This window comes from Xenopus laevis, chromosome 9_10L (genome assembly GCF_017654675.1).
Source record: "Xenopus laevis strain J_2021 chromosome 9_10L, Xenopus_laevis_v10.1, whole genome shotgun sequence".
Taxonomy (NCBI): domain Eukaryota; kingdom Metazoa; phylum Chordata; class Amphibia; order Anura; family Pipidae; genus Xenopus; species Xenopus laevis.
The window spans coordinates 43223857-43249654 of NC_054387.1; the positions used below are offsets into that span (position 1 = coordinate 43223857).

The window sequence follows — 25798 nt, forward strand, 5'->3', positions numbered from 1 at the left end:
GGTAACAGTCACCCTGCTACAGTTCCAGGGGTACCCAGGGCACAAATAACCACTCACCCCAAATCTCACCCTAACTGGCCTTCAGGCTGGGCCCCCTTAGCTCATAACAAGGTTACAGATATATAGAAACATTGGGGTAACAGTCACCCTGCTATAGTTCCAGGGGTACCCCTTGAAGAAACTAAGATCTCACCCCAAATCTCACTCTGCTCTTCTATCTCTTTATATGCCATATGAGAGAGAGAGACATTTACTGAATGCTGATAATGAAACAAATAAGACCGCTGCAACAAATAACACAGTTAACCATTCATTAAACTTCCCCTGTGAAAAAAACGCTGGGAAATCAAAGTGAGGAGGAGAGAGTAGTTTGAGGCAAATAAAAGTTAATGGGCAAATCGCTGCGGCGCTACAGATCGATCGATCCAAACGCAGAGAGTTTACATTTTGCTAACGTTGTGTTGATGGGCATCAGTGAGTGTGTAAATCCTCCCCTGCCCCATGTGTAACGAGAGAGAGACTCTGAAGACTTAGCCATCTCCTGATGTGCAGAACAGGTAGCATTTGCTATTTACTTTTTTCAAAGCAAGCAATTGCTAGGGGTAAATGGACCTGGTGCATATATTCAATAAAGGTCAACCGCACTCCAATAGCCGTGTTTCTTAAAGTTGTGGACCACCCATATGTATTATGGTTCTTGCTACCCAGAGTGCAGCTTTCAGATTTCTTTAAGTGATCTTTTAGTATCTTATAGAATGGCTGCTATTAAACAACTTTTCAATTGGCCTTCAGTTTATATATTTTTTTAATTATTTGCCTTCTTCTGATTCTTTCCAACTTTCACATGGGGTCACTGACCCCATCTAAAATCGAATGCTCTGTAAGGACGTATTGTTTTTGCTACTATTTATTACTCGTCTTTCAAGGCCTTTTCCCGTTCATCTCCCAGTCTCTTATTCAAATCAATGCATTGTTGCTAGGATAATTTGGACCCTAGCAACCACTGCAAACTTCTGAACATAAACTGAAACAATGTAGAAACTGCAAATAGTAAAAAATGAAAACCAATTGCAAATTGTCTCAGAATATCACTCTACATCATGCTAAATGTTAATGTAAAGGTGAACAACCCCTTTAAAGGGCCCACCACCAACACCTGCGCTAATGGTGGAGTTGATGGGGGGTCCCCTTGTCTTCTGTTATTATCACATGAACAGACTGTCCTGAGTGTGCACCAATCAGTGAGAGGAGGAGGCAGGAGAAGGTCCACTGTGTAGGGTATCACTGGACCTAAATACAGCCCTGACTAGAAGTTATGGCGCCCCCAGCAGTTGCAGTATCTGCTTTCTCTATACTTTGAGTCAGACTGCCCAGTCCGTATGATGGTAAAATCATATCTTAAAAGCAGACAGAATTGTAAAATTTCTTTTACAAAAAAGAGTGAGTTTAACACAATTCCATTCCTGCAACACATAACCAGAGCCCCAGAAAAACATTTGACCTCCTCAGAAGGGGTCCCCAATGTATTGAATAATGTCAGCCTTCCCCAGAGAGAGGAATCAGCCAATAGAAAGACACCGCATCACTAGTGTCCCTAGATGCAATAATATTAAAGGTCTCCTAAAATGCTAGTGCATTGCTAACCTTTAAATTAAGCATAGGAATCACTGGGGGGATGAATTGTATGCCACCTCCAGGGGTGAGTGCACGTCTTATTTAAGTTACTGTGCAGGCTTCCTGGTCAGATGCGATTAGAGGGGTCCTTTCTGGGGTTTGTATTTCAACAGCAGATAAAGGGATACTTGACTGCTAAAGGCAGAGACACACGCTGCTATTTCGGGAGATTAATCGCCCAGCATCAAATCGATTCTTCTTTGGGCGACTAATCTCCCAGAACTGCCTTTCACGCCGGCTAGAATTTAAATCGGTGGCGGGATGGCATTTGGAATGTTTCAATTACCGAAGTCGCCTGAAGTTGCCTCACGAGGAAACTTCGGGCGACTTCGGACAGCCGAAGCAATCCAAGTGCCATCCCGCTGGCGATTTACATTCTAGCCGGCGTAAAGGCAGTTCAGGGAGATTAGTCCCCCGAAGAAGAATCAATTTACTGCTGGGCGACTAATCTCCTGAAATAGCAGCGCGTGGCTCTGCCCTAAAGGGATTGTTCACCTTGAGTTAACTTTTTTATTATGATGTAGAGCAGGGGTCCCCAACCTTTTTCACCCGTGAGCCACATTCAATTGTAAAAAGATTTGGGGAGCAACACAAGCATTGAAAATGTTCCTGGGAGGTGCCAAATAAGGGCTGTTATTGGCTATTGGTAGCCCCTACGTGGACTGGCATCTACAGGAGGCTCTGTTTGGTAGTACACCTGGTTTTTGTGCAACCATAACTTACCCCAAACCAGGAATTCAAATATAAACACCTGCTTTGAAGCCAATGGGAGCAACATCCAAGGGTTTGGGGAGCAACATGTTGCTCGCGAGCTACTGGTTGGGGATCACTGATGTAGAGAGTGATACTCTGAGACAATTTGCATATGGTTTTCATTTTTTTATTATTTGTAGTTTTTGAGTTATTTAGCTCTCCAATTTGCAAATCTGGCTGCTAAGGTGCTAATTACCATAGCAACCATGCATTAATTTGAACAAGAGACTGGAATATGAATAGGAGAGGGTCTGAATAAAAAAAAAAAAAGTGTAGTAAAAGTAGCCTTACATAATATTTGTTTTTTAGATGGGGTCAGTGACGCCCATTTAGAAGCTCGAAAGAAGAAGGCAAAAAAAAGTATTAATGAAGACCAATTTAAAAATTCGAATTGGCCATTCTATAGTCAGAGCCCACTCCCCTACCCCCTGGACACCCCAGGTGCGCATGCACTGACCCTTTAAACTAACAAAGCAGTTTTATGTTTGAAGACTATATAAAGCCATTAAAATCCCATTATAGGGGTATTTCACCTTCAAATTAAGGTTGTGTGTTATAGAGCAGTGAATTCATAGCAACTTTTATTGGTCTTCATTTTTTTTTCTACTTCTGACTCTCCCCATGTTTCAAATGGGGGTCACTGACCCTGTCCAGCCCATAATGTATTGCTACAATTTTATTACTTCTATTTCTATTCAAAACAACACCTTTTCTTACTCCAGTCTCTCATTCAAGCTGCTGCCTGGTTGCTAGGGTAGTTTGGACCCTAGAAACCAGATGAAAATTCCAAACTGGAGAAACTGTGAAACGAAAAGCTCAATGATTAAAACACACACACACACACACACATAAATAGATGCATCTAGGCAATAACTGCAAATACAGGGTCACTCACAAGGAAACATGTCTGATGTGTTTAATCCCCATATGCAAATGCCTAGTAGGACATGGGTGACACATCTCTTAACCTGTTGCAGAAGGAATGATCCAAAGATGTGGGAGCGCACTTCCAAGGCCACAGATAGGTCGCTTCAGTTTCTTAAAAAATCACTTTTATTCATACATTGTTAAAAAGAATTACATCAGCGTATGGTCTGACGCGTTTCGTATAAACATACTTACACCTAACAATGTATGAATAAAAGTGATTTTTTAAGAAACTGAAGCGACCTATCTGTGGCCTTGGAAGTGCGCTCCCACATCTTTGGATTGTATGCAGTGGATTGTCTCCTTAGCGACGGACTCGGGGCGGCAGCACCCGGGTCACATTAAAGAAAGGGTAAGCCTATCCATATCTATATATATATATATATGAGGAAAACAAATGCTTTTTTGGATATGAGTGTATTCCCCGTCTTGGGATATTTATAAGAGCAGGGTTCGGGGCATATCGCACCCGGACCACTACATTTGAACGGTGAGCGAACTAAAAGCATATGGAATATTTAATAAACTAAGAGGATAAAGCTTATAGAAAAAACTTCATAATCCCTCGGAACTGATGCTTGGTGGAATATTGTTTGAAAGGATTGCAGAAGGAATGAACCTATATATTCAGGGTGATTTTTTTTTTAAATTTTTTTTCTATATATGATAAATATGCATGATGTGGGCCCGAAAGCGAAAGTGAAAGTACACTGATATTAGAAGATACTGTAAAGTTTATTTGTAGAATCAAAAGCTATAATTGCAACCATTTGAAGGAGAAGGAAAGTTACCAAAGCAGTTTATTGCCAATAGATTAGCCACAAAAGTGCAAGCTATAACACTATATTTATTCTGCAGAATGCTTCGCCATACACAGGAATATTGCCCGCTCGCAGTTCTGACAGACTTATCCACAGGTGGCCAAAGAGGTGATATCAAATAGCGGCTTTATTAAAACAATACACAGTGGTGAAGTAGTGGTGGGTGTGCAGAAACTAATGCGTTTCGTGCCCCAAAAACCGGGCACTTCCTCAGAGTTCAAATGTGAGTGACAGGCAAATGCATTTAAATACACCTACAAACGTGCATCATTGATTAATTAACTTTACAGGTGTAGCATATAATTAATTAGTTAAATGTGTAAATATATTAGAAATAAATAATTATATCAATTAAAAATTGCAAAACATATTATATATACAAAAGTTTTTTTGAAATAAACACTACAACGTAGAAAGTATCTTCAAATCTATATATATATATATATAGTGCTAAAAAATCAGTGACGTAACTAGAGGGGGGCGGGCCCTTGCGCGGGACGCGCTGCTGGGCCCCCTGCCCCCCTCCGTACACCCGGAACCGCGCGTGAGCTGCCGGGGGGGCCCTGAGGGGTTGCGGACCCTGGCCCAATCGCACCCCTGCTCCCCTGGTAGTTATGCCACTGTAAAAAATGATTACGAAATATGTATATATAAAAATATATATAAACGGGTATACAGTCAATAGTCTAGTAATCAAAGTGGATGTGAGTAGTGAATTAGTGCAAACATTTAAGATAAAATATATGTTAAAATTATAGAAAATATATATAATTAATAATCACAAAGTACTGTGATATATTTATACTGTCGTATAGATACGAGTTCCCTTTTTTGACCCTTAAATATATAATATATATATATTTGAAGATACTTTGTAGGTTGTAGTGTTTATTTTAAAAAAACTTTTGTATATATAATATGTTTTGCAATTTTAAATTGATATATTTACCTTTCTGATAAAGCTTACTCAATTTTAGCATTTCGTTCTCTTTTAAGCATATACAGCATATGAGGTTCCAGGCAAAGCATGTTTGGGTGATCTGCATGAAACACTTGCCTTAAGTTGGCATTTAGTATAGGGCTCACACTGCACTGTACTCCTATGGGCCCCAGCAGTGGGCGTAACTAAAGTGCGCCGCCCATCCATGCAATAAAATCTTCAGAGGGGCACAGAGCACTCAGATATCAATCCTCCTCCCACTTCCCACCCAGACTCTGCCCACTCCCCACCAGACCCGCCCACTCCAGCAACCAGACTCCACCCCTATCTGCCCTGTGCCGACTCTCTCTGCTTCCCCGCCACAGGAGAGTGGCTAGAGAAGGGCATACCACCCAACTGTCCCACTTTTGACAGCTCAACCCGCATTCCCGCGTTTGTACTGAAGTCCAGACTTTCTTTGCACTGAACAGCCAGAAAAAGATGCAAAGTTTCTAACTTAATTGTTTTTTGGCAGAGAGCCCAGAACAGCCACCAGGTGCAACTAAGATACTTTGTAACAATTTTGAGATGAGCAATTAAGTAATTGTAACAATTTAGATAAGGAGGTCCCTTGGGAGAAGTTAGAGTTAGACTCACAGCTTAAAGGGCAATTCACCTTCATTAGCAAAACTGTAAAAATTAGCAATAACTGAAAAAAAAAACACAGACATATGTTTAAACTTTCATAACCTGCCAAATTTTGTAAAATCAACATGGTAATTAGGGGGTGTGACCACAAAAATGGGCATGGTCAAAAAAATGTTGCCGTGCTACAATTTTTTTGACCCTCTTTTAATTTCCAAAATGTTGGGAGGTTTGGAGAAGGGTGCCGGTCCCCTGCTACTGCGAGGGTCTGATTCCTCTATTGTTACGCTGCTGGGCCCCAGTGTTGCACCACTTAGACTGCATTCAATTGAAGGGCGTGCAAATACATGCCATGACCTGCCCACATGCTGACCCTTACCCAAGGCACAACATGCACCCAAATGCACACCACTTACTGACTGCTACATTGTGTTACACCTCTAAAATTCAGCACTTGCAGTTACTATGGAATTCTGGGAAATAATATTGCATTGTGGGCAAAAAACTTTTTGGATCTTTTCTACTAATGGAGAAATACAGAGTGTATGTATTTATGTGTAAAGGTGACTGCTCTGGGCCCTGCAGAACAGCAGTAGGCAAGATGGTTGCAGTGGAACATTATGGAGGAGTTTGTACTATCAGTATTGCCCAACCTACAGCCCTTCAACCTCCAAGTACAGTCCAACAACACCATAAGGACCATAAGAGGATGAATAATTAATAAAGACTTCCGCATCTCTAAAAAAAAGGCAATATACAAATACTTGTATCTGAGAAAGCTGTTAACCCATTGGTGTCCAGATTAGCCAGCAAACCCCCCCACCCTCAACACACCAACCACTTTAGCATCAAAGGGGCTTGTTTTGAATGAGCGAGGTAAATGTAATTAGCTGCACAATTCCAATTACCAAAGCTGCACCGCAATTAGTTCCAGTGGGCTCGTTAGCTGCGCGGCAGAGTAATTACATTACTGTAATTACTTGTATCCGCGCAGATTGTGATCAGTCGCCTGGAAATTGGCGGATCTCTCGGAAACATGGTGTCCAGATCATTCCTGGCTGGGATTCTCCTCATGGAGCTTTAAGGGAAGTAGATTCCAGGAGGGATCGCTGCTAACAGCGCCCTGCAACTACAGCTCATCCATTCTACAGTCATGCTACTAATTACTTGCTACTGGGCACTACAAATTCTATATTCATACTGCCCTATTTAAGGCAAGCAACATGGCAGCTCCCTGTCCTATGTAGAAATAAATACACAGAAGCAAAGTTTGACGTACATAACAGTCTGCACTCTCATAATGTACTGTCTAAGGGAAACAATTTGGCAGCTCCCACCCATATACATTAATGCACATATACAGAGAAGAAATGTTCTGGGCACATAATAAGCTATACCATCATTCCATACTGTCTAAGAGAAAACATTATGGAAGCTCCCACCGATAGGTAAACATACAAATATACCGAGAATCAGAACCAATCTATGGGACACTGGCTCCCAAGGCTCATTTTTGACAATCCCATTATTGACCCACTGACTGCCTATGTACCGTAACAGTTTCACCTTCTGGGCACAAACCCCAGACTTTACCACTCAACACCCCAGTCTCTTTGTTTGCTCACCCTCTCCCATTGCTGCTCACCCCTCCAAGAAGTAGAACCCAAGGTAGTGGGAGCCGAGCATACAATGCTGTACCTTTTTTTTATTTCTCCCTGTATTGCACCCCCCACAGTTCCACCCTAGGCAACTGCCTCTTCTGACTTTCCTACAGAAACACATTAAGCTATATCCTCATACTGTACTATCTAAAAGAAGTAATATAATAGCACCCACCCATATGCATCAATTTAAATATATACAAAGAATTGTTCAGTGGGATCACTATAATCCCACAAATTCCAGTCTAAGAATAATAAATCAAAGAGATATTTTGCTTATAAATAAGAGAGATTGCATTGCTCCCCCCCCCCCAGTATAAGAGGGGTTTCATTGTGTCTCTATAATGTAATTATCACCCTATAATCAACACTGTACTAATCCTCTGTGAGGTCTCCAGCTGTAGAAAAATGATCAGTGCTTTTATTTATTGGGACAGCCGTGGGAGATTAAGAGACAATCCGTCCCGGAGTAAGTCTCTATCGGCAATCACATCAGATTCCCAGTGGGATATTTACCCATTATATTTGCTTTAGCAGAATCCATCAAAGCCCAATAAATGTTAAAGGGGCACTAATGACAGAATGGCAGTCATCATATTCTTAATGAAGACAATTCCGAGCAGATTGTGACATTTAGCGTTATATGGGTAAACATTCCCAGCTCTGGAAACATGTCCCTTGTCTGTACTGATTTCTATTACACTGAGGGAGGAAATACAGTTCCGGGCCCTGCTTCTTCCTTGTCATGAGTCTGGATATATGTATCTGGATATCTGTATACAGTTCTTCCAAATTGCCCTGTCCTCATTCAGACACATGCAAGTGCCGAACACAGGTGGAGCGCAACTTGATGCACGGCTGTAGAGAAAAGAGACTAGGAGAATAAAGAGGTTGAGTAAGGAGAGCGACTTCTGCACAAGATTGCTGGGTTGTGGAGGGTTTGAGCTCTTTCTTCTGCTCTCCCCCCCTGCAACCTTATTCTGACGGCTTCCACCTCTGGCAGCCTCTAATTATAGGTGTGCCCTCTGAAGTCAGAGATGAATGGGTCTGGCGCAGGTCTATAATTATAGAGGTCCGGTTGGGTAGGGTTTGGTTCAGGCCAGATGTGGGTCTATTTTTGGCTAAACCACACAACTCCTCTACCTACTTTTAGTTCTTACCCTGGGAAAACCACTGTATTGTCGCTAAAAAACATATTGATTCCAAAATTGCAATTTGCAAACGTGTGTGTGAATAAGCCTCCAAGTTTTGCTGGTATTTTTCCTAACGGTGGCATTTTTCCTAACGGTGGCATTTTTCCTGGGTGCAGCCAACTTGACCCCATTATTATGAAGTTGGACCTTGTAATCTCTGGTGCCACTTTTCTTCTACCTGACAGTTTCCAACTGGCCTGTAATCAATGGACCTTACTATATGTCAGTCACTCACATCATGAGTCTTTTGGTTGCATCAGGAAAATGTTAAGATTTATTAGCACAGCTATAAAAGATTAGACATCACATAAACAGGAAGACAAATTTAAAAAAAAAAAAAAATCACAATAGAAAGTCCATAAAGAGAACACACTCAACAGAACACAAGGTGAAGGCTAAAAAGTAAATAACTCATGAAAACGTTTCTGTTGCCTTGGAAATGCAAAATATCGAAGTGAAGTTAATGGGCTTCATTTAACCTATGATTTGACTTTATTGTGCCTTTAATTATTTAGCATTCCTTTCAGTTAGAAAAAAAACTAAACCGAAATTCTTACGCCTGGTACAGATATTCAGGTTCAGTATACATAGCAAACATATTCAAGCAGCAAATGACGTATACTCTCGGCTGACTGGTTGTTAAGGGTTACTAGAATTGTAATTACAACACGTATCCATGTTAGAACATGTGAAACCAAGTTGGAGCTCAGAAGCTTTGGGTAGGGGGGAATGACTGAACCAATTTCTTCCCAGCTTAGTGGAAGTCAAAGGAAACTGAGTTTTTTTTAGATGTCTCAGTTAATCAAAACCTACTTTGTTTGCATTTTCAACCCCCATTTTGCTTTCAAAAGATGCGGCTTCGTTTGAAGCCACATTCACACTAAATGAGCCCGGCACACGCACTGAAGACGGTCGCCAGGCTCGTATTCTCTCTGTTCCATTCCTATAACTGGACTTGAAAGAGCCTTATCGGAGGCGAGCAGGACCAAGCAGCTCCTCTGATAAATCTCTCTGTGTAGTCGGCACGGCTAACTGCTTGGCTCTAACGGAAGCTGACCAAGTGATGTGCCCTGTAAACAAATGGAGCAGCCAATGATTATTCTTTATGTTGCTTTCTGGCCTAGCGGCCTGCCACTGACAGGATACAATGGATCAAACTGCTATGTATCCACAGTGCTACAGTAAATGGCCAACCTTTCTTATTTTAACCATTCCAGTGTGTCAGAATTCCTTTATGAAGTCACGTGTTTTGCCTTTAACCCATCCATTGGCAACAACAATAAATCGGCGGTACTGGCCAAAAGGTTACAGCCATGTAGAGTCTGCACCTTATTTTTGCAATTCACATACAAGATACAATCTGATATGAGCAGCTAATACCAGGCTTTGGGCTCAGACAGTGTGAAATCCTAGGGAATATAGATTAAGTGCATAAAAATTGCATTGACAGTTTGGGCCACTGACATGCTGACCTTCAAAGACAACTATTGAGCCTAAAGCCTGGTTCTAGCAGTCTGAAGAACTGCTAAGACTGTCTAAAATGATGAATGTCTGAGTAACCACTAAAAATAAAAAATGAATGTAAATTGCAAATGGTGCTTAGTATACAGAGGAATACCCTTGCTGATGCTATGTTATGGTACCTCTCTGTGCAGTGTATATAACCAAGAGAACTGTTCCCTTTATGGAGAGATCTGTTTAGCTGGTAAGATCCCAATTCTTCCTTCTTAGCTTATTGTAAAGGAACATAAATGTCACATTGAAAAGAGAAAATGGTTTTCTAAGGTTTCCAGAAGTTCACTCCTGTAGTCGTTTCTGTTCCGTTCTCCAATCGGAAAAAACGTTAAAAATCAAATAATCTGTGACGATTAGTGACGAAACGCGTTAGGCGGGGCTAAACAACGTCAGCCAAGGTGCGCCCAGGAGAGAACGCGCTGTAGAAAATCTTTGCCGGCTTTACTGATTGGAACTCTAAATACAGTGGACCTGGAAAAGACTGCGGACCTGGAAAAAGACTATTATACGCCCGTTTATTTCGTTTTTATGTGAGTGTGATTTTAAATTATATACTAATTTATTAAAGAAACGTTTTACACTATTTGAAGCACTCTTCCTTTTAGCAAATTGGACAACACTTGGCATAAGAGTATCGACTGATAAACGCTTAATCGCTTTTAACGTTTGTAAGTACCCACTTATCCCCCCCACTGGTGATCCTTTAAAATAAAGGCAACTATGGTTTGGTGAATATTGGAGTGGGTTCCACGAATAATATAGTAACCTGCACAGTGAGGAGACCGATTGTTACAACTTACTACACTATATTTCGATTTGTGTCTTTTTTTTGTCGTTTCCTGGGCTTCCTTGTGAAGCACTGTTTCACAGATAATCTGATTTTTATTGTAAAGGAACAGTAATGCCAAAACATTAAAATATTTTAAAGTAATGAAAATGCGATGTACTGTTGTCCTGCACTGGTAAAACTGGTGCTTGCAACAGAAATTCTAATTTAGTTTATATAAACAAGCAGCTTTGTAGTCATGTGGGCAGCCATTCAAGCACATGCTTGTTTGTTCACAGCCCAACCTTGCTTCCCACTGTTTATTCTGCATGGCAACATCTTACTTCCCCTTGCCTCCCCCCAACAGTTGCATCCAAGGCTGCCTACCCCCATCCCAGCTGACCACCCCTAGTTCATGCCAGTCAACCTGGATGAAGACCCCTGAAAGGCAAGGCTAAAACTGCTTCATTCAGTAATGAAACCAAAGAGAAAAACTATAGGTAAAATGTATATACTGTATGTACCTCTTAATATTTCCATGAGACCAAAACAAAAATGAAGGTAAAGTAGAACTTTAATGGGGTAATGTAATAAAAATCACAAAGACAAAATAACAATAACAATAAAAATTAGCATTTCGCAATGAAACAGTCGTACTTTTAAGATGTGCTTGAAGGTGTCATAATCTTTTGGAGCAAGCATAACCACTTTTTCAGTAAGCAGTTTTATTACATTCATTGCACATTGGCGCAAACTATAAAATTTGTAATCTTTCTTCCACTGTCGAAAGAGGCCGCTAAACAGTTTCCGGGTTCGCAAAAGCTATATTTAAATTTGTGCAAAGGAAAATTTCGTTTTATAACTTTTCACATTGCAATTAGTTTTTACATTACTGATTTTTATTTCATTGCCCCATAAGTCCCTAGGCTTTGGCAAAACATGGCTGAACATTAGGAACACCTACTTTGAGGCAATGACGCACACAATACAAAAATACAAAACTATAACTCGCCGCTCCAATCCAGCAACATCTGCCTGTCTGTGCACACAAAGGGTGGCTTTCGGGGTGAAAATGCACATCCAAATTCGCCTCTTGTGTGAACTGACAGGTGGATGCTACACCTATCAGTACTGCTACCACATGGAGTGGATAGGTGAAAACCCTATTACCCTAGTATGAAGCAGAAAGTTGAGCTTTATTACATGGGCCCTTGTTCAATCAGAAATATTATTAGCATTTAAAGAGAATTAACCTCCTTCCTTCGGAGCATTCTCTTAAGCAAAGCCGGATCACAGTGGGGTCAGCTTGACTCACTGAAATTCCAACCTGATGTTTGAGATCAAGTGATTTTTGAAGCTGTGAGCGCACCCACTTCAAAGCCATTGCATTTCTCCTGGCAGAGATGTAGGCGGTTAGAAAGAAAAATCGATGCTTTTTTGGCAGTTAAGTGGGACAGAACATTTAAATTCCTAAATCATCCGCGCAGAAAGAGAGAGAAAGAGGGAGAACTTCAGAGCCACCGAGCCAGGATTTATCATATTGAAAAGTACGAGCCCCAGGCAACTGGAGCGATGTTATACAGAACACTGTGTCTGAAGCTTTGCCGGCGCCGCTTGCCTCTGCCGGGCTCATTCTCATTGGATTTGCTGTTTTTCATTCTTAATTTGTTTTTGTAATAGTCAAAACATTGGAGCCGATGACCTAACGCGTGTTCCTGGAAATGAACATGGTCCGCTGGTTGGCTAGCTACAAAGAGTTTTTGGAGAGTGTGTCTTTCTGGGATATCAAGATATACCAAATAATTTGAAGGCCTACCGAATACACTTGTTCTAAGGGGTGCACTGTTCCTAATAATATGCCATTTACAATAAGTCATAAGATGCAAATGGCAAAAATGACATCACTAAGTACTGATTTTACTGATGACATCATAACAAAGGCTTCAATAGTATTTAACAAATATAGTCATTGAACTGTATTTCAAAAAGGCCAACAAATACTTTACTTGCATAATACCAAAGAAATAGATGAACTTATGTGTATATATATATATATACACATACACATAAATATTTGGACAGAGACAACTTTTTTCTAATTTTGGTTCTGTACATTACCACAATGAATTTTAAATGAAACAACTCAGATGCAGTTGAACTGCAGACTTTCAGCTTTAATTCAGTGGGTTGAACAAAAAGATTTCATAAAAATGTGAGGAACTAAAGCCTTTTTTTACACAGTCACTCCGTTTCAGAGGCTCAAAAGCAATTGGACAAATTAAAAAACTGAAAATAAAATGTTAATTTCTAATACTTTGAAAACCCTTTGCTGGCAGTGACAGCCTGAAGTCTTGAACTCATGGACATCACCAGATTCTGGGTGTCCTCCTTTTTAATGCTCTGACAGTAGTGAAGAATGAATAAATTCGTCTGGCGCAAAATTGCGGCGAAAATCTGCCTGTGACAAAAAATTTTGGACGCATGCCCGAAAAGTCGCTTGCGTCAAAACCAATGCACGTCAACACTATTAGGACGCCCATTGACTTTAACGCCGGCATCAAAATTGACGCAAGAGAGTTTTCGGATGCGCGTCCAAAATTAACGCAGGCATCAATTTTCGACTTTCACAAATTTTTCATGAATTTTTCACCATTTTGCGAATTTAGCAGGAAATTCACAAATTTTTCGGCAAAAGCGAAGGGAGAAATTCGCTCCCCATCACTATCTGCTAGGTCTTTACTGCAGCGGCTTTCAGTTGATGTTTGTTTGTGGGCCTTTCTGTCCAAAGTTTAGTCTTCAACAAGTGAAATGCAGCTCAATTGGGCTCAGATCAGGTGACTGACTGGCCCAGACTCGCTCTATGCACTGCTGCTCTCCTTACTTCCCTCCCTGACCCCGGTCACTGCCCTGATCTCCTTCCCTGGCCCTAGCTGCAGACGCTCAGGAAAAGGTATGCGTCAGAGGGGGGGTTGTGGATGGGGTTGCAGGGGGGGGTTGTAGCTGGGGGGCTGAGGGGGCTTGTTGCTGGGGCTGATGGTGTGGGGGCCCCTGAGGCTGCAGGGCCCTGAGCCCCCCAGTTCAATGCTGGCTCCACCAGACTGGCCTTACAGGTCTTTGTATGGGATTGAATATGATTTAAAAATCTGCTCAGACAAGACCTCATTGACTTTTGATGCGGCCATCATAGGGCCCAATAATCATCTTATCATTGGTCCAGGGCCAAATGAACCTTTTTATCATTAAACTACCTATGACAATGCTATTGACCAACTGGCACCCTACGGTCCACATCCAAACCTCAACTTCCCCTTTGTGTGGCCCCCACATGAAAGTCTGCCTGCTGTGACTGCTTACCTTATGTAAGTTTAAACAGGATCACTAGTAAGAATAACTGGCCCCTGCATTGTTTATATCTCAAATTCAGACAATAAACCCCAGCATTGTTCATGCCCGTAACCCCTCTATTGTTCATAATCCTAAAGCCTTTATAATGTTCACACCTTAGACCCAGACTGAAAGTGCCCACATTGTTCACACCTCATCAAACTGCTGGAGGGGCACCAGAATTGTGTTTTTATCAACCTGTGTAGGGCATTGGACAGGCTCTCACATTCTAGAGGACCAGTGATCTGAATCATGTGACTGGCTCAATGCACTCTTTAAAATAACAGGCAATATCCAGTCACTCCTTGATCCTTATGTACAGCCTATCTTCCAAAGCCCTGCCTACTATCCACTGACCCATACCTTCTAAGACCTGTGATTGGGTCTGCCTCAGAGACAGTGGCATTAAGATATGAATTACTGAAGGCAAATAGCTGAATGGGTGCTGTGTGATACAGGGTTGGGACAAGATTTCAGCATGTTACTATTGAAGTTATTAATACATTACAGTGAAATTATTGTAGAAATAATATGTATATAAGCAATACCTAGGCATTGCATAACTGTAAGGGCTCCAGGAAGAATTATGATGGTGGCTCCATCTGTGACACTGCCCAGCCTCCATGGCATTGAAGCATCATCGTATCTTGACAGCGCTATATAAATAAATGATGATGATGATCATAGGGGCATTAAGCCATCAGCTCAATCAATTGGAGCACATGGATCACTCTATGGCAAACCAGAACTAAATGTTGTAGGGAAGGGGCCTTAATACCAGTAGCAGTACTTTTGCTGCTAGAAAAAGAAATCAATATGGGAGCAACGGAGAGGATGTTGCATTGTTTGTGATAAGTTGTTCTTCCTCCTTAATAGAGTACTGATGGGTTTAGTCTCTCTGAAACTGTCTGAAGGGAGAGTCGGATCAGAGGTTAATAACTCTTCCACTGAGACAGATCAAAGCAATGGCTCAAGGTCGGGTAACCTTCAACCTTCAACGACCCGTTCCTTGTCAATACAGCTCCCGAGCACTAATATGTATCTAATCACCATCACTGGCGCCCCTGATTGATCGTTTTGGAAAAGCCCAGAGGGCAACGGGCAGAGGACAAACCTACAGAGAGAGGGGCCATTCAGAGAGACACAGTCTTTTTATGGCTCTTTCAATAAAGCCAGAAGCAGCCATATAATGTTCCAGTGAATCTTGAATGAGAGCGATAAGACAGCAATGAGAAGCTGTTAGTCTGTCATTTAAGGAGACATCCATTTAGAGGCCAGGCCGGACTGGAGACACTGCATTTCTGTGTCTGCCATGGAATATACACACAAAATACTGTACAAAATATGCATAAAACAGGTAAAGTAAATGTAGCTTCAGAGTTATCTTATGGTGGGTGCAAATATAACTTCCAACATCTGTATCCAAATAATTTAACTGCTTTAAGTACAGGTCCCATGACATGTTATCCAGAATGCTTGGTACCTGGGGGCTATAGCAGCACTGGCTACAACCTTCACAAACAGTAATAAGGATTTTTTACCATTACGGTAATATAGGGATTAGCCATTATGTCTTATGGGCAAAAACTCCCAAACAATAAAGTCTAAAATTCAAGGTTCAACACAGACATAAAAAAGACTAGAAGGCTGCTAACCAAGGAGACAGAAATGAGACAATCAAGCTTATTCCTTTCCACTTGGGGGAGATGAGATAGACACTGCTACCTCAGCGTACTAAATTCCATTAGGAGACTGACACCCATAGGGGCTGCTAACTAGAAAGATTCAAACTAACAAAATTCTCAGACAGTGGCAGAAAAACAGACAAGGGACACCAGGTGCGAGACAACCACTCATTTTACCTGTATAGGGGTGCTGTGCACTCTAGGGATCCTACTGGGAAACCAATTGCCATCTCACCCTCTAGACAGTTCTATCGATTATCCAGTTTCTGGCACTCACACAGAAACTGCTGATCAATAGGGATTCCATCTGAGATGATTTATTCAGGCCCAGTATGGATCCACATGCCCTGTAAGACAAACAACAGCAATTCCATCTAGGCACCTCCTCCCAAATCCAAACAGAATTGAATCCCACCAACAGGGCAGATAATAAGTTTGCTTTAACCCCCTTTACTAATAATTACATGTTATAGTTAAATCACTCAGTCACACATAAGGGGATATTTATTTTGACCCTGGACGCAGATGCTGGAGCACAAAGTATAGGAGGTAAGGACAAAGCTACATTGAGGCCTGCCCTCTCTTCTTAACTTAAAGGGATCCTGTCATCAGAAAACATGTTTTTTTCAAAACGCATCAGTTAATAGTGCTACTCCAGCAGACTGCTGCGCTGAAATCCATTTCTCAAAAGAGCAAACAGATTTTTTTTATATTCAATTTTAAAATCTGACATGGGGCTAGACATTTTGTCAATTTCCCAGCTGCCCCATGTCATGTGACTTGTGCCTGCACTTTAGGAGAGAAATGCTTTCTGGCAGGCTGCTGTTTTTCCTTCTCAATGTAACTGAATGTGTCTCAGTGAGACGTGGGTTTTTACTATTGAGTGTTGTTCAGGCAGCTGTTATCTTGTGTTAGGGAGCTGCTATCTGGTTACCTTCCCATTGTTCTTCTGTTTGGCTGCTGGGGGGGGAAAGGGAGGGGGGTGATATCACTCCAACTTGCAGTACAGCGGTAAAGAGTGATTGAAGTTTATCAGAGCACAAGTCACATGACTTGGGGTAGCTGGGAAATTGACAAAATGTCTAGCCCCATGTCAGATGTTAAATAAAAAAAAATATGTTTTCCCTTTTGAGAAATGGATTTCAGAGCAGAATTCTGCTGGAGCAGCACTATTAACTTGATTCATTTTGAAAAAAAAAAATTTTCCCATGACAGTATCCCTTTAAGTGTTAGAATGACACATTTCTGTCCATGCAAGTCAGGGGTGTAACTACAGAGAAAGCAGACCCTGCGGTTGCAGGGGGGCCCAGGAGTTATGGAAGCCCCATGAGGCCCTAATTCATATACAATTTCAAGAAATATTGGTAAAACAAGTCAACCTCTAGGGGGCCTGAAAATTGCTGTGTGGCCCAGTAATATCTAGTTAAGTCATGTAAGTTTAGGGCAAAAGTGTGCAAGCATATTGCTTTATCTTTTTCTTGCATTTAGAAAATTTCCCTCTCAGTGTCATTGTAGTAAAGTGTTTCTCTGCCAGATGATACTTTATTTGTATAGCTTACCAAGAACATCTTGCAATGCTCACACTTACTAGGCGCTATATTCTTTTATGTACCTGAGCTCTATATACAGGACAGGTCTCCTACTGGGCACGCACCCCAGACTAGCATGGACTTTCAGTCCAAAAGCACGGCCCAGTCTATATACAATATTTATCAATGACATATGGGAAGTCAGGGCAAGCCGGCCGAGTGCAATCACATCATTGTGTTATTCAAAGGAAACAACATGCATTAAATACATATCCAGTGACAGCTAGGGAACAGAGGCCTTAAAGTGGACCTGTCATCCAGACACAAAAATCTGTATAATAAAAGTCCTTTTCAAATTAAACATGAAATCCAATTTCTATTTTTATTAAAGCATTCATAGCTGTTGTAAGCTCATTTAAAAATCTCAGCTGTCAATCAAATATTGTCTGTCCCTCCTCTATGCCAGTGGCATAGAGGCGGGGCAGACAATTACTTTCACTTTCCATTCAGCACTTCCTAGATATCACTGCTCTCCACACATTCCCCCATTCTCTTTACCGTTTAATTGTGTAGCCAGGGCAAGGAAATGGACATCAGGTCCCCCATTCTGGTGCACAAACAAGATTCTGAGCTGATACAAGACTTGTCTTAATAACAGTGTCCACAAAATGGCTGCTTCCTGCTTGCTGTAATTATGAATCCCCAGACTGAAGGAAACAAGATTCATATAATTTATATAGTATAATGTAAGTTCATTTTGCTTGACTAATGTGATAAAATAGGATTTGGAATTTTTTTTGGGGTGACGGGTCCCCTTTAACTACCCAAGTGACTTCCAGTGAACCATCTGTTAAATTCTGCTCTGTTGTTGCCATGTTCAGTCCTCCACCCATAGAGATTAAGCTGTGTTTAGTGAGTGCCTAACTGCAAGGATTTGTTGGTGTGTCTTTGGTTTTTGATGAAAAGTTGAATAGAAGTGGATGTGAGACAGTTAACCCTTCGACTGCTGTAATGGATGCTATTTTTCATATTTTTTTTACCTATAGAAAAGTTGATTGTCCCAAAAATCCCAAGTATTACACCTGGTGAAAAGAGGGGAGAACTTATCATGTCCTAAGTATTAAAAATGGATGACTTGGTAAAAGACTTATTACATGCCACAAGCTGTTGCTAATGGCTGAGGCCCACCAGAGAGACCACGTTGCTTGAGATAACAGACCTATGTGTCTATTATTATTATTAATATTATTATTATGTATTTTAGAGCGCCAACATATTGGGCAGAGCTTTAAAATAAATGTGTTTATACAAAGAAGTCACATGAATTACATACATAGAACATACAGAGTTACATACATAACGACCAATACCGGTACAAAAGGTGAGGAAGGCCCTGTGCCTGGGAATGAGATATAAGGTGCAGAAGGTGGGCAAGATCAAAAATAAGCAGGTTAGAGAAGTGTGTTTTAAGAGATCTTTTGAAATGAGAAAGGTTGAGAGAAAGTCTGATAGTTGGAGAGAATTCCAGAGGAGGTAATGAGAGAAGAGTTGAGTAGCAGGTCAGTAGAGATGCGTAGCAAGAGGTTGGGTGAGTATCTAGAGATGAGTTCAGAGATGTAGGGTGGGGGAGAGTTATGAAGTGCTTTGAATGTCAGGGTAATTAATTTGAATATTATTCTGGAAGGTAGCGGATGCCAATGCAGTGATTGGCAGAGGGGCATGGCAGAGGGGAGCGGTTGCTGAGGTGTATAAGCCTGGCGGCAGTGTTCATTATGGACTGGAGAGGTAAATAAGAATTGGAGGCATCTTGGGTGATAAAAGATCTAATTTTAATAAGTGACTGGATATGAGGACAGTGCAGAATCTAGGATAACCCCAAGGCACCTGGCCTGGAGAGATCGGGTGATAGTGAAATTAACTATGATAGAAACTTCTGGGATATTACTGGTGCTAGTTGGGGCAAAGATAACCATTTTCTGTTTCATTTAAGGTAGCGTTGTGACATCCAAGTAGACATAGCTGACAGGTAGGAGGAGACCCGAGTTTACAGATTAATGGGCAGCTGCATAGTGGACAAATCAAACTGCCAATTTTCTTACTGAGTGGGGACCTTCAAAGGGCCTATTGTAAAAGTGCTAACCACAACTACTCCAAACTTTTCTGCATTATATAATACCTCCTAACATTTTAGAAATAAAAAGAGGGACGCGCGGTGAAAATTGTTTGGCTACACCCATTTTTGTGACCACACCGCCTAATTACCACGTTAATTTTACAAAAGATTATGAAAATTTGAACACATTTCTGTGGATTTTTTCAGTTATTACATTTTTGTTAATGAAGGTGAATTGCCCTTTATGCTGTGAGTCTAACTTTTCCCAAGGGACCTTCTTATCTAAATTGTTACAATTACTTATTTGCTTATCTCAAAATTGTTACAAAAGTATCTTAGCTGCACCTGGTGGCAGTTCTGGGCTCTCTGTCAATAGGCAATTAAGTTAGAAACTTTGTATCCTTTTCTGGCTGTTCAGTGCAGAGAAATTTGTGACATTTCAGTACAAACACGGGACTGCGGGTTGAGCTGTCAAAAGCATGATGAAAACGGGACAGTTGGGAGGTACTGTATGTAATATTGTCAATGGCAGGATATTTTCAGATGTTGGTAGCCCGACAAATTGCACAAATTGACAACTGGCCCATGTCTGTCATTGCGGTTAAGGCTTCATTTCCTCCTAGGCCCAAAGTGTACTAATGGCAGTGACATGTTTAAGGCTCAGTCCATCCTAGGCCCAAAGTGTACTAATGGCAGTGACATGTTTAAGGCTTCAGTCTCTCCTAGGCCCAAAGTGTACTAATGGCAGTGACATGTTTAAGTCTCAGTCCCTCCTAGGCCCAAAGTGTACTAATGGCAGTGACATGTTTAAGGCTTCAGTCTCTCCTAGGCCCAAAGTGTACTAATGGCAGTGACATGTTTAAGGCTTCAGTCTCTCCTAGGCCCAAAGTGTACTAATGACAGTGACATGTTTAAGGTTCAGTCTCTCCTAGGCCCAAAGTGTACTAATGACAGTGACATGTTTAAGGCTCAGTCCATCCTAGACCCAAAGTGTACTAATGACAGTGACATGTTTAAGGTTCAGTCCCTCCTAGGCCCAAAGTGTACTAATGACAGTGACATGTTTAAGGTTCAGTCCCTCCTAGGCCCAAAGTGTACTAATGACAGTGACATGTTTAAGGTTCAGTCCCTCCTAGACCCAAAGTGTACTAATGTCAGTGACATGTTTAAGGCTCAGTCCATCCTAGACCCAAAGTGTACTAATGACAGTGACATGTTTAAGGCTTCAGTCTCTCCTAGGCCCAAAGTGTACTAATGACAGTGACATGTTTAAGGTTCAGTCCCTCCTAGGCCCAAAGTGTACTAATGACAGTGACATGTTTAAGGTTCAGTCCCTCCTAGACCCAAAGTGTACTAATGTCAGTGACATGTTTAAGGCTCAGTCCATCCTAGACCCAAAGTGTACTAATGACAGTGACATGTTTAAGGTTCAGTCCCTCCTAGGCCCAAAGTGTACTAATGACAGTGACATGTTTAAGGTTCAGTCCCTCCTAGGCCCAAAGTGTACTAATGTCAGTGACATGTTTAAGGTTCAGTCCCTCCTAGACCCAAAGTGTACTAATGTCAGTGACATGTTTAAGGCTCAGTCCTTCCTAGGCCCAAAGTGTACTAATGACAGTGACATGTTTAAGGCTTCAGTCTCTCCTAGACCCAAAGTGTATTAATGACAGTGATGTGTTTAAGGGTTCAGTAAAAGTGACATGTTTAATGTTATATATTAATTTCAATCTCTCCCAGTATGACACAGTGACTGGTTGTCTTTATTATAGCAAACAGTCCCCTTCTCGGCTGCTCCCTAGCCTTGCTGATTTGCTGATTCCCTCGATACATTTTACTGTTTATAATCAGTAGTGGCTTCTCCATAGGCTGCCTCCGGTCAAGGACACTTACAACAAAGACAAATGCCGACACTTGACGGATATACACCAGCCCTTATCCAACTAGACTGTACTAATGGCCACAGCTAGAAAAATATTATCTAGGTTAGCAGTCCTAGCAGTTCATTAACACATCACCGGCCTGCTGATTTAAATCTAATAGCGGCAACCCATAACCGCGCAATGGTTGACAACATTAAGGTAGGTATGAAACCAACACAGTTCCCTGTATAAACCAGCATGTATCACACATATTAGCTGCTGGTTTGTATAGACCCTACCGCCCTTTAACACTGTCAATCAAGTCCAGTTGCTACCACTGCTTACTCAAGGAAGGAATGATACTTGTTCAGTGATACATAACTGCCCAATCAGTTCAACCAGTCTGTGCAATGAAGGCCCTTTATTTATGGGGAAGTCCAAAAAATATACTGCTTCTGATTCAGGCACACTGAGAAAAAACGATAGATAGATAGATAGATAAATGATAGATAGATGTATATAAAGAAATATGTAGAATTAGTTAAATATAGTACTAGGCATATGGAAAAAAACAGGTGGAGGCAGATAGAAAGATAGATGGAAGGACTGAGTCACGATTAAAAGCTATATAGACAGGGAGATGGATGAGAGAAAGATACACTGACAGACAAGCAGATAATAGATAGACTGACTGATGGTTAGGCTGAAGGATCAATATATTTTATGTATACTGACATTTTAAAATGTGCCAATGCAGACAGGTTTCTATTGGAGTCATTGTAAACACACTATCATGAGTTTTGCATCCCATACCTTCCTCTCCTGCTGCTCCTTCTCTTGCACTCTTCCCCCCCCCCACCGTTTTACTTAATTGGTTCAAAGACAGGGAAGAAATGGGTTAAAAAAAAAAAAGAATAAAAAAAGAGCAGCATAAATCCAATTACCTCCTGAGTAGGCTGGAGCTGGCAAGATTGTACAAGGAGAGATGTTGCTATTGATTTAAAAAAAAAAAAAAAAAAAAATATCCGAAACAGCACCAAAAGTAAGCAAAACCTGCTGCTCAAAAGTAAATTTTTTACAATGTATTTAACCCTGTGTTTGCTTGTTGTTCCTCGATTAATGGCTAAAGGAAAACTGCTGTAATATATACACTAATACTAGATGTAAGTATGACGGTAGCACTGGGAACAGCGATAAAACATATCAACCTCTGTCTATGATATACTTTTCATCCTGATGCCATAGTCACATATTACCCAAAGTGCTACTGGAATTAGAAAACATGTATTGACCGATAAACCTTGAAACTCATATCCAGCAACAACAAGGTGGAAGATAAATGTGGTATCTTTTGTAATGCCTGGGGGGAGGGGATAATGCTCAGTTAAAAGTTTTTGGCCCTTCATCATATTTTGGGATTAACAGGCTAGTTTCAAATCAACCACTCATTGCATATATGTCATCAATGTATCGATGATATATATTCTAATATATGTTCTAGCTAGGCAGGGAGGTATTATACATGGATGCCTTATGCATAAGTAATATTGACATAATCAATGCATCTGTATAAATACATGCACAAACCAAATATATCTCTGTCTCTAGGTCAGTCTGAGTATGTCTATGTACATATAGCATATTATATTCTTTATGTAAAATGTATTTTTAGTGCAAACATATATAAATGTAGCTATACACACACATATATACATAGGTTCAAAATAACAAAATGTAAAGAGCTAACTAAATTCTATTTTTTTTTTAATAAAAAGAAGAAAAAGGTTTGGGGGGAAAAAACAATATTTAAAAGAAGTTCAAAATATGCAAATCAAAAAAAAAAAAGAACCCCAAAATGATACATTGCAGATATTTGTTATGACATAACAGAAAATGTCTTGGTTACTAAGGAGAAGTAAAAATACAATTGCCTAAAAGTTGGCAAATACATAGCGTGAAGCCAAATAAGGGGAAGATATCTGGAGGATGAATACAAAAAAAAAAATATAGAAAAAGAAGAAGAAGAAAGGGACAAAAAAGAAGAAAAAAGTACTCACCAAGCCAGAAAATGGCAGAGGTAAATAGGTCACAAGAGAAGAAGGGAGTGAGGCAGGCAAGGAAGGAGGAGAGAGCTAGAAGGCAGCGAGCAAAGAGGCAGATGCTGAGATACGATGTATCAGCTGCTCTACCAGGCTGGATACAAAGTAACAGCATCTAGGGAATGAAGGCAGCATACTACCCTCTGGAAGAAACCATCATTTGTAAAACGGGGGGTGGAAACATTTTTCAAAAATCAATATGTTAATTACTTGTCCTCCTGCAGATTTATATCTTTACATCTTTAGTTAAAGTGATCGGCCTTAACGGTGGCCATGAAAGGATACTATGACTTATTTCGCTGTGGTGAACAAATCCCAGAGTCTTTATCCCCCTCGCCTTTGCAGCAGAGTTGGAACAGTCCATTTGATGCCTTATTAAATAGCTGGAGCTGTATAATGTTGAGCTTCAGAAGGGAGAAGAGGGGGCGAGGGAGAGGAGGATCTGCTTGTGTGAGCTGTCTGTGCATGATTAATCAAGGCAAAATATCACTATTTATATGCCTGCTGGACTAGGTACACACCCACGCCGAACACAAACCATATATAAATCCAGGTATACATATAAAACATTTGCTGTGTGCATAAAGCTAGCCTGTAGATTTTTTTTTCTTTTTTAGTATATCCCTATAAAACGTGCTGAGCAGCAGTGCATATAGACATTAATCTCGTACCCACGGGAAGATAGAGAAGAACCAAGCGGCAGGTGGGTGTACTGAGTTATTGGGCTTTAAATGGCAAGCACTATGGAGCATCACATGGCATAATAATGGGGGCTAAAGCTGTCCCTGTACTTAATCATCCATCATCTCTTTGGAGAAAAAGAACCTTGGCTTATCCAATAAACCTCTGTGTGCCTAATAAATTCAACCACAGCCCCAAGCTGACCTCTAAGGGACATAGGGTCATCTCACATTTGTATAACACTGTTTTAAAGGCATTAATGGGGGTCATTTATCAACACTGGGCAAATTTGCCCATGGGCAGTTACCTATATCAACCAATCAGTGATTAGCTTTTTAAAGCCAGCTTCAAGTAGAACAATGAATGCAGCCATTTGATTGGTTGCCATGGGTTAATGCCCGTGGGCAAATTTGCCCAGTGTTGATAAATGACCCCCATTGACTCTCTCACAGATGTATAGGATGTCTGAACTATGTATTTCTCTACTATGCTGATGTGCTGATAAGGAGAATAAATATAGGTATTGTGTGTGTGAGAGCATTTTTGGATACTTTTTAAGAACATTGTCACCATTGTTTATTATTATACAGGCATGGGACCTGTTATCCGGATAACGGATCTTTCTGTAATTTGGATCTTCCTACCTTAAGTCTACTAGAAACTCAATAGGCTGTTTTTTCTTCCAATAAGGATTTATTCTATCTTAGTTTGGATCAAGTACAAGGTACTGTTTTATTATTACAGAAAAAAATTTGGATTATTTGGATAAAATGGAGTCTATGGGAGACGGGCTTTCCGTAATTCAGAGCTTTTTGGATAACTGGTTTCTGGATAACAGATCCCATATAGCTGTGCATACAGAAATGCCTTGGCTATGTGTAAATTGCAGAATGATAGTCAGCATGGCAGTTTTTACACATACAAATAAACATAACATATAATGCCATTATTTTATTTTACTGATTTATGTATTTACTTATTTATATTTTTAGACATGAAAGGGATACCTATTTAGCAACTGATTTCCCCCCTTAAGTTTATTCAGTGTATGTACCATCTAACCCCAATAAATGATGTATGAATCCCTAAATGATGTATCAAGTCTTTCCTGTATATTCTTTACCATTAGCAAAACGCTTATTAGTTATGGATTAAGAACATAAAGAATTAAAATCCATTAAAGGGATACTGTCATAAATAACTCCCTTTTATTGACATTCGTATGAATATATAGTTGTCTAGTTTGGTGCATCTGTATCCTCTAATTTAGCTGTGCTTTCTTATTTCTTTCACTCTAACTAAAGAGTTATCTACAGATAACCTCCAATCACATTTTAAGAAATATTAGGCCTATGACCCATTGAGTGATTTTTAGAGTTTTAAGCTGTGACATATATTGCCACCTGAAATGTCTGAAAACCCCTCTCCCTACAATCTTCTTCCCTGTGCTTGCAAGTTTAATGTATTTCCTACCTAAAAATGTGCAAAACATAGACTAATACTACATATACAATCCCCAGAGACTATTATCCCACTGTTACTATAGGCACCATCTCTCCCTTCTATACCTGCTA

The 25798-nt window shown here is 40.6% G+C and overlaps 1 protein-coding gene across 2 annotated transcripts in view; it reads right to left on the reverse strand.

The window, feature by feature from the left end:
• Window positions 1-23602, reverse strand: part of raly.L (RALY heterogeneous nuclear ribonucleoprotein L homeolog) — an 83244-nt gene extending 59642 nt beyond the window's left edge. Inside the window, exon 1 of one of the 2 annotated variants that reach the window (XM_041576375.1) lies at window positions 23502-23602. The gene's annotated coding sequence lies outside the window, so the exon portion shown is untranslated. Of the gene's footprint in view, window positions 1-22179; window positions 22201-23501 lie in introns of those variants that run through there. The other variant, XM_018235214.2, reaches the window with a different exon arrangement.
• Window positions 23603-25798: the final 2196 nt, after the last annotated feature.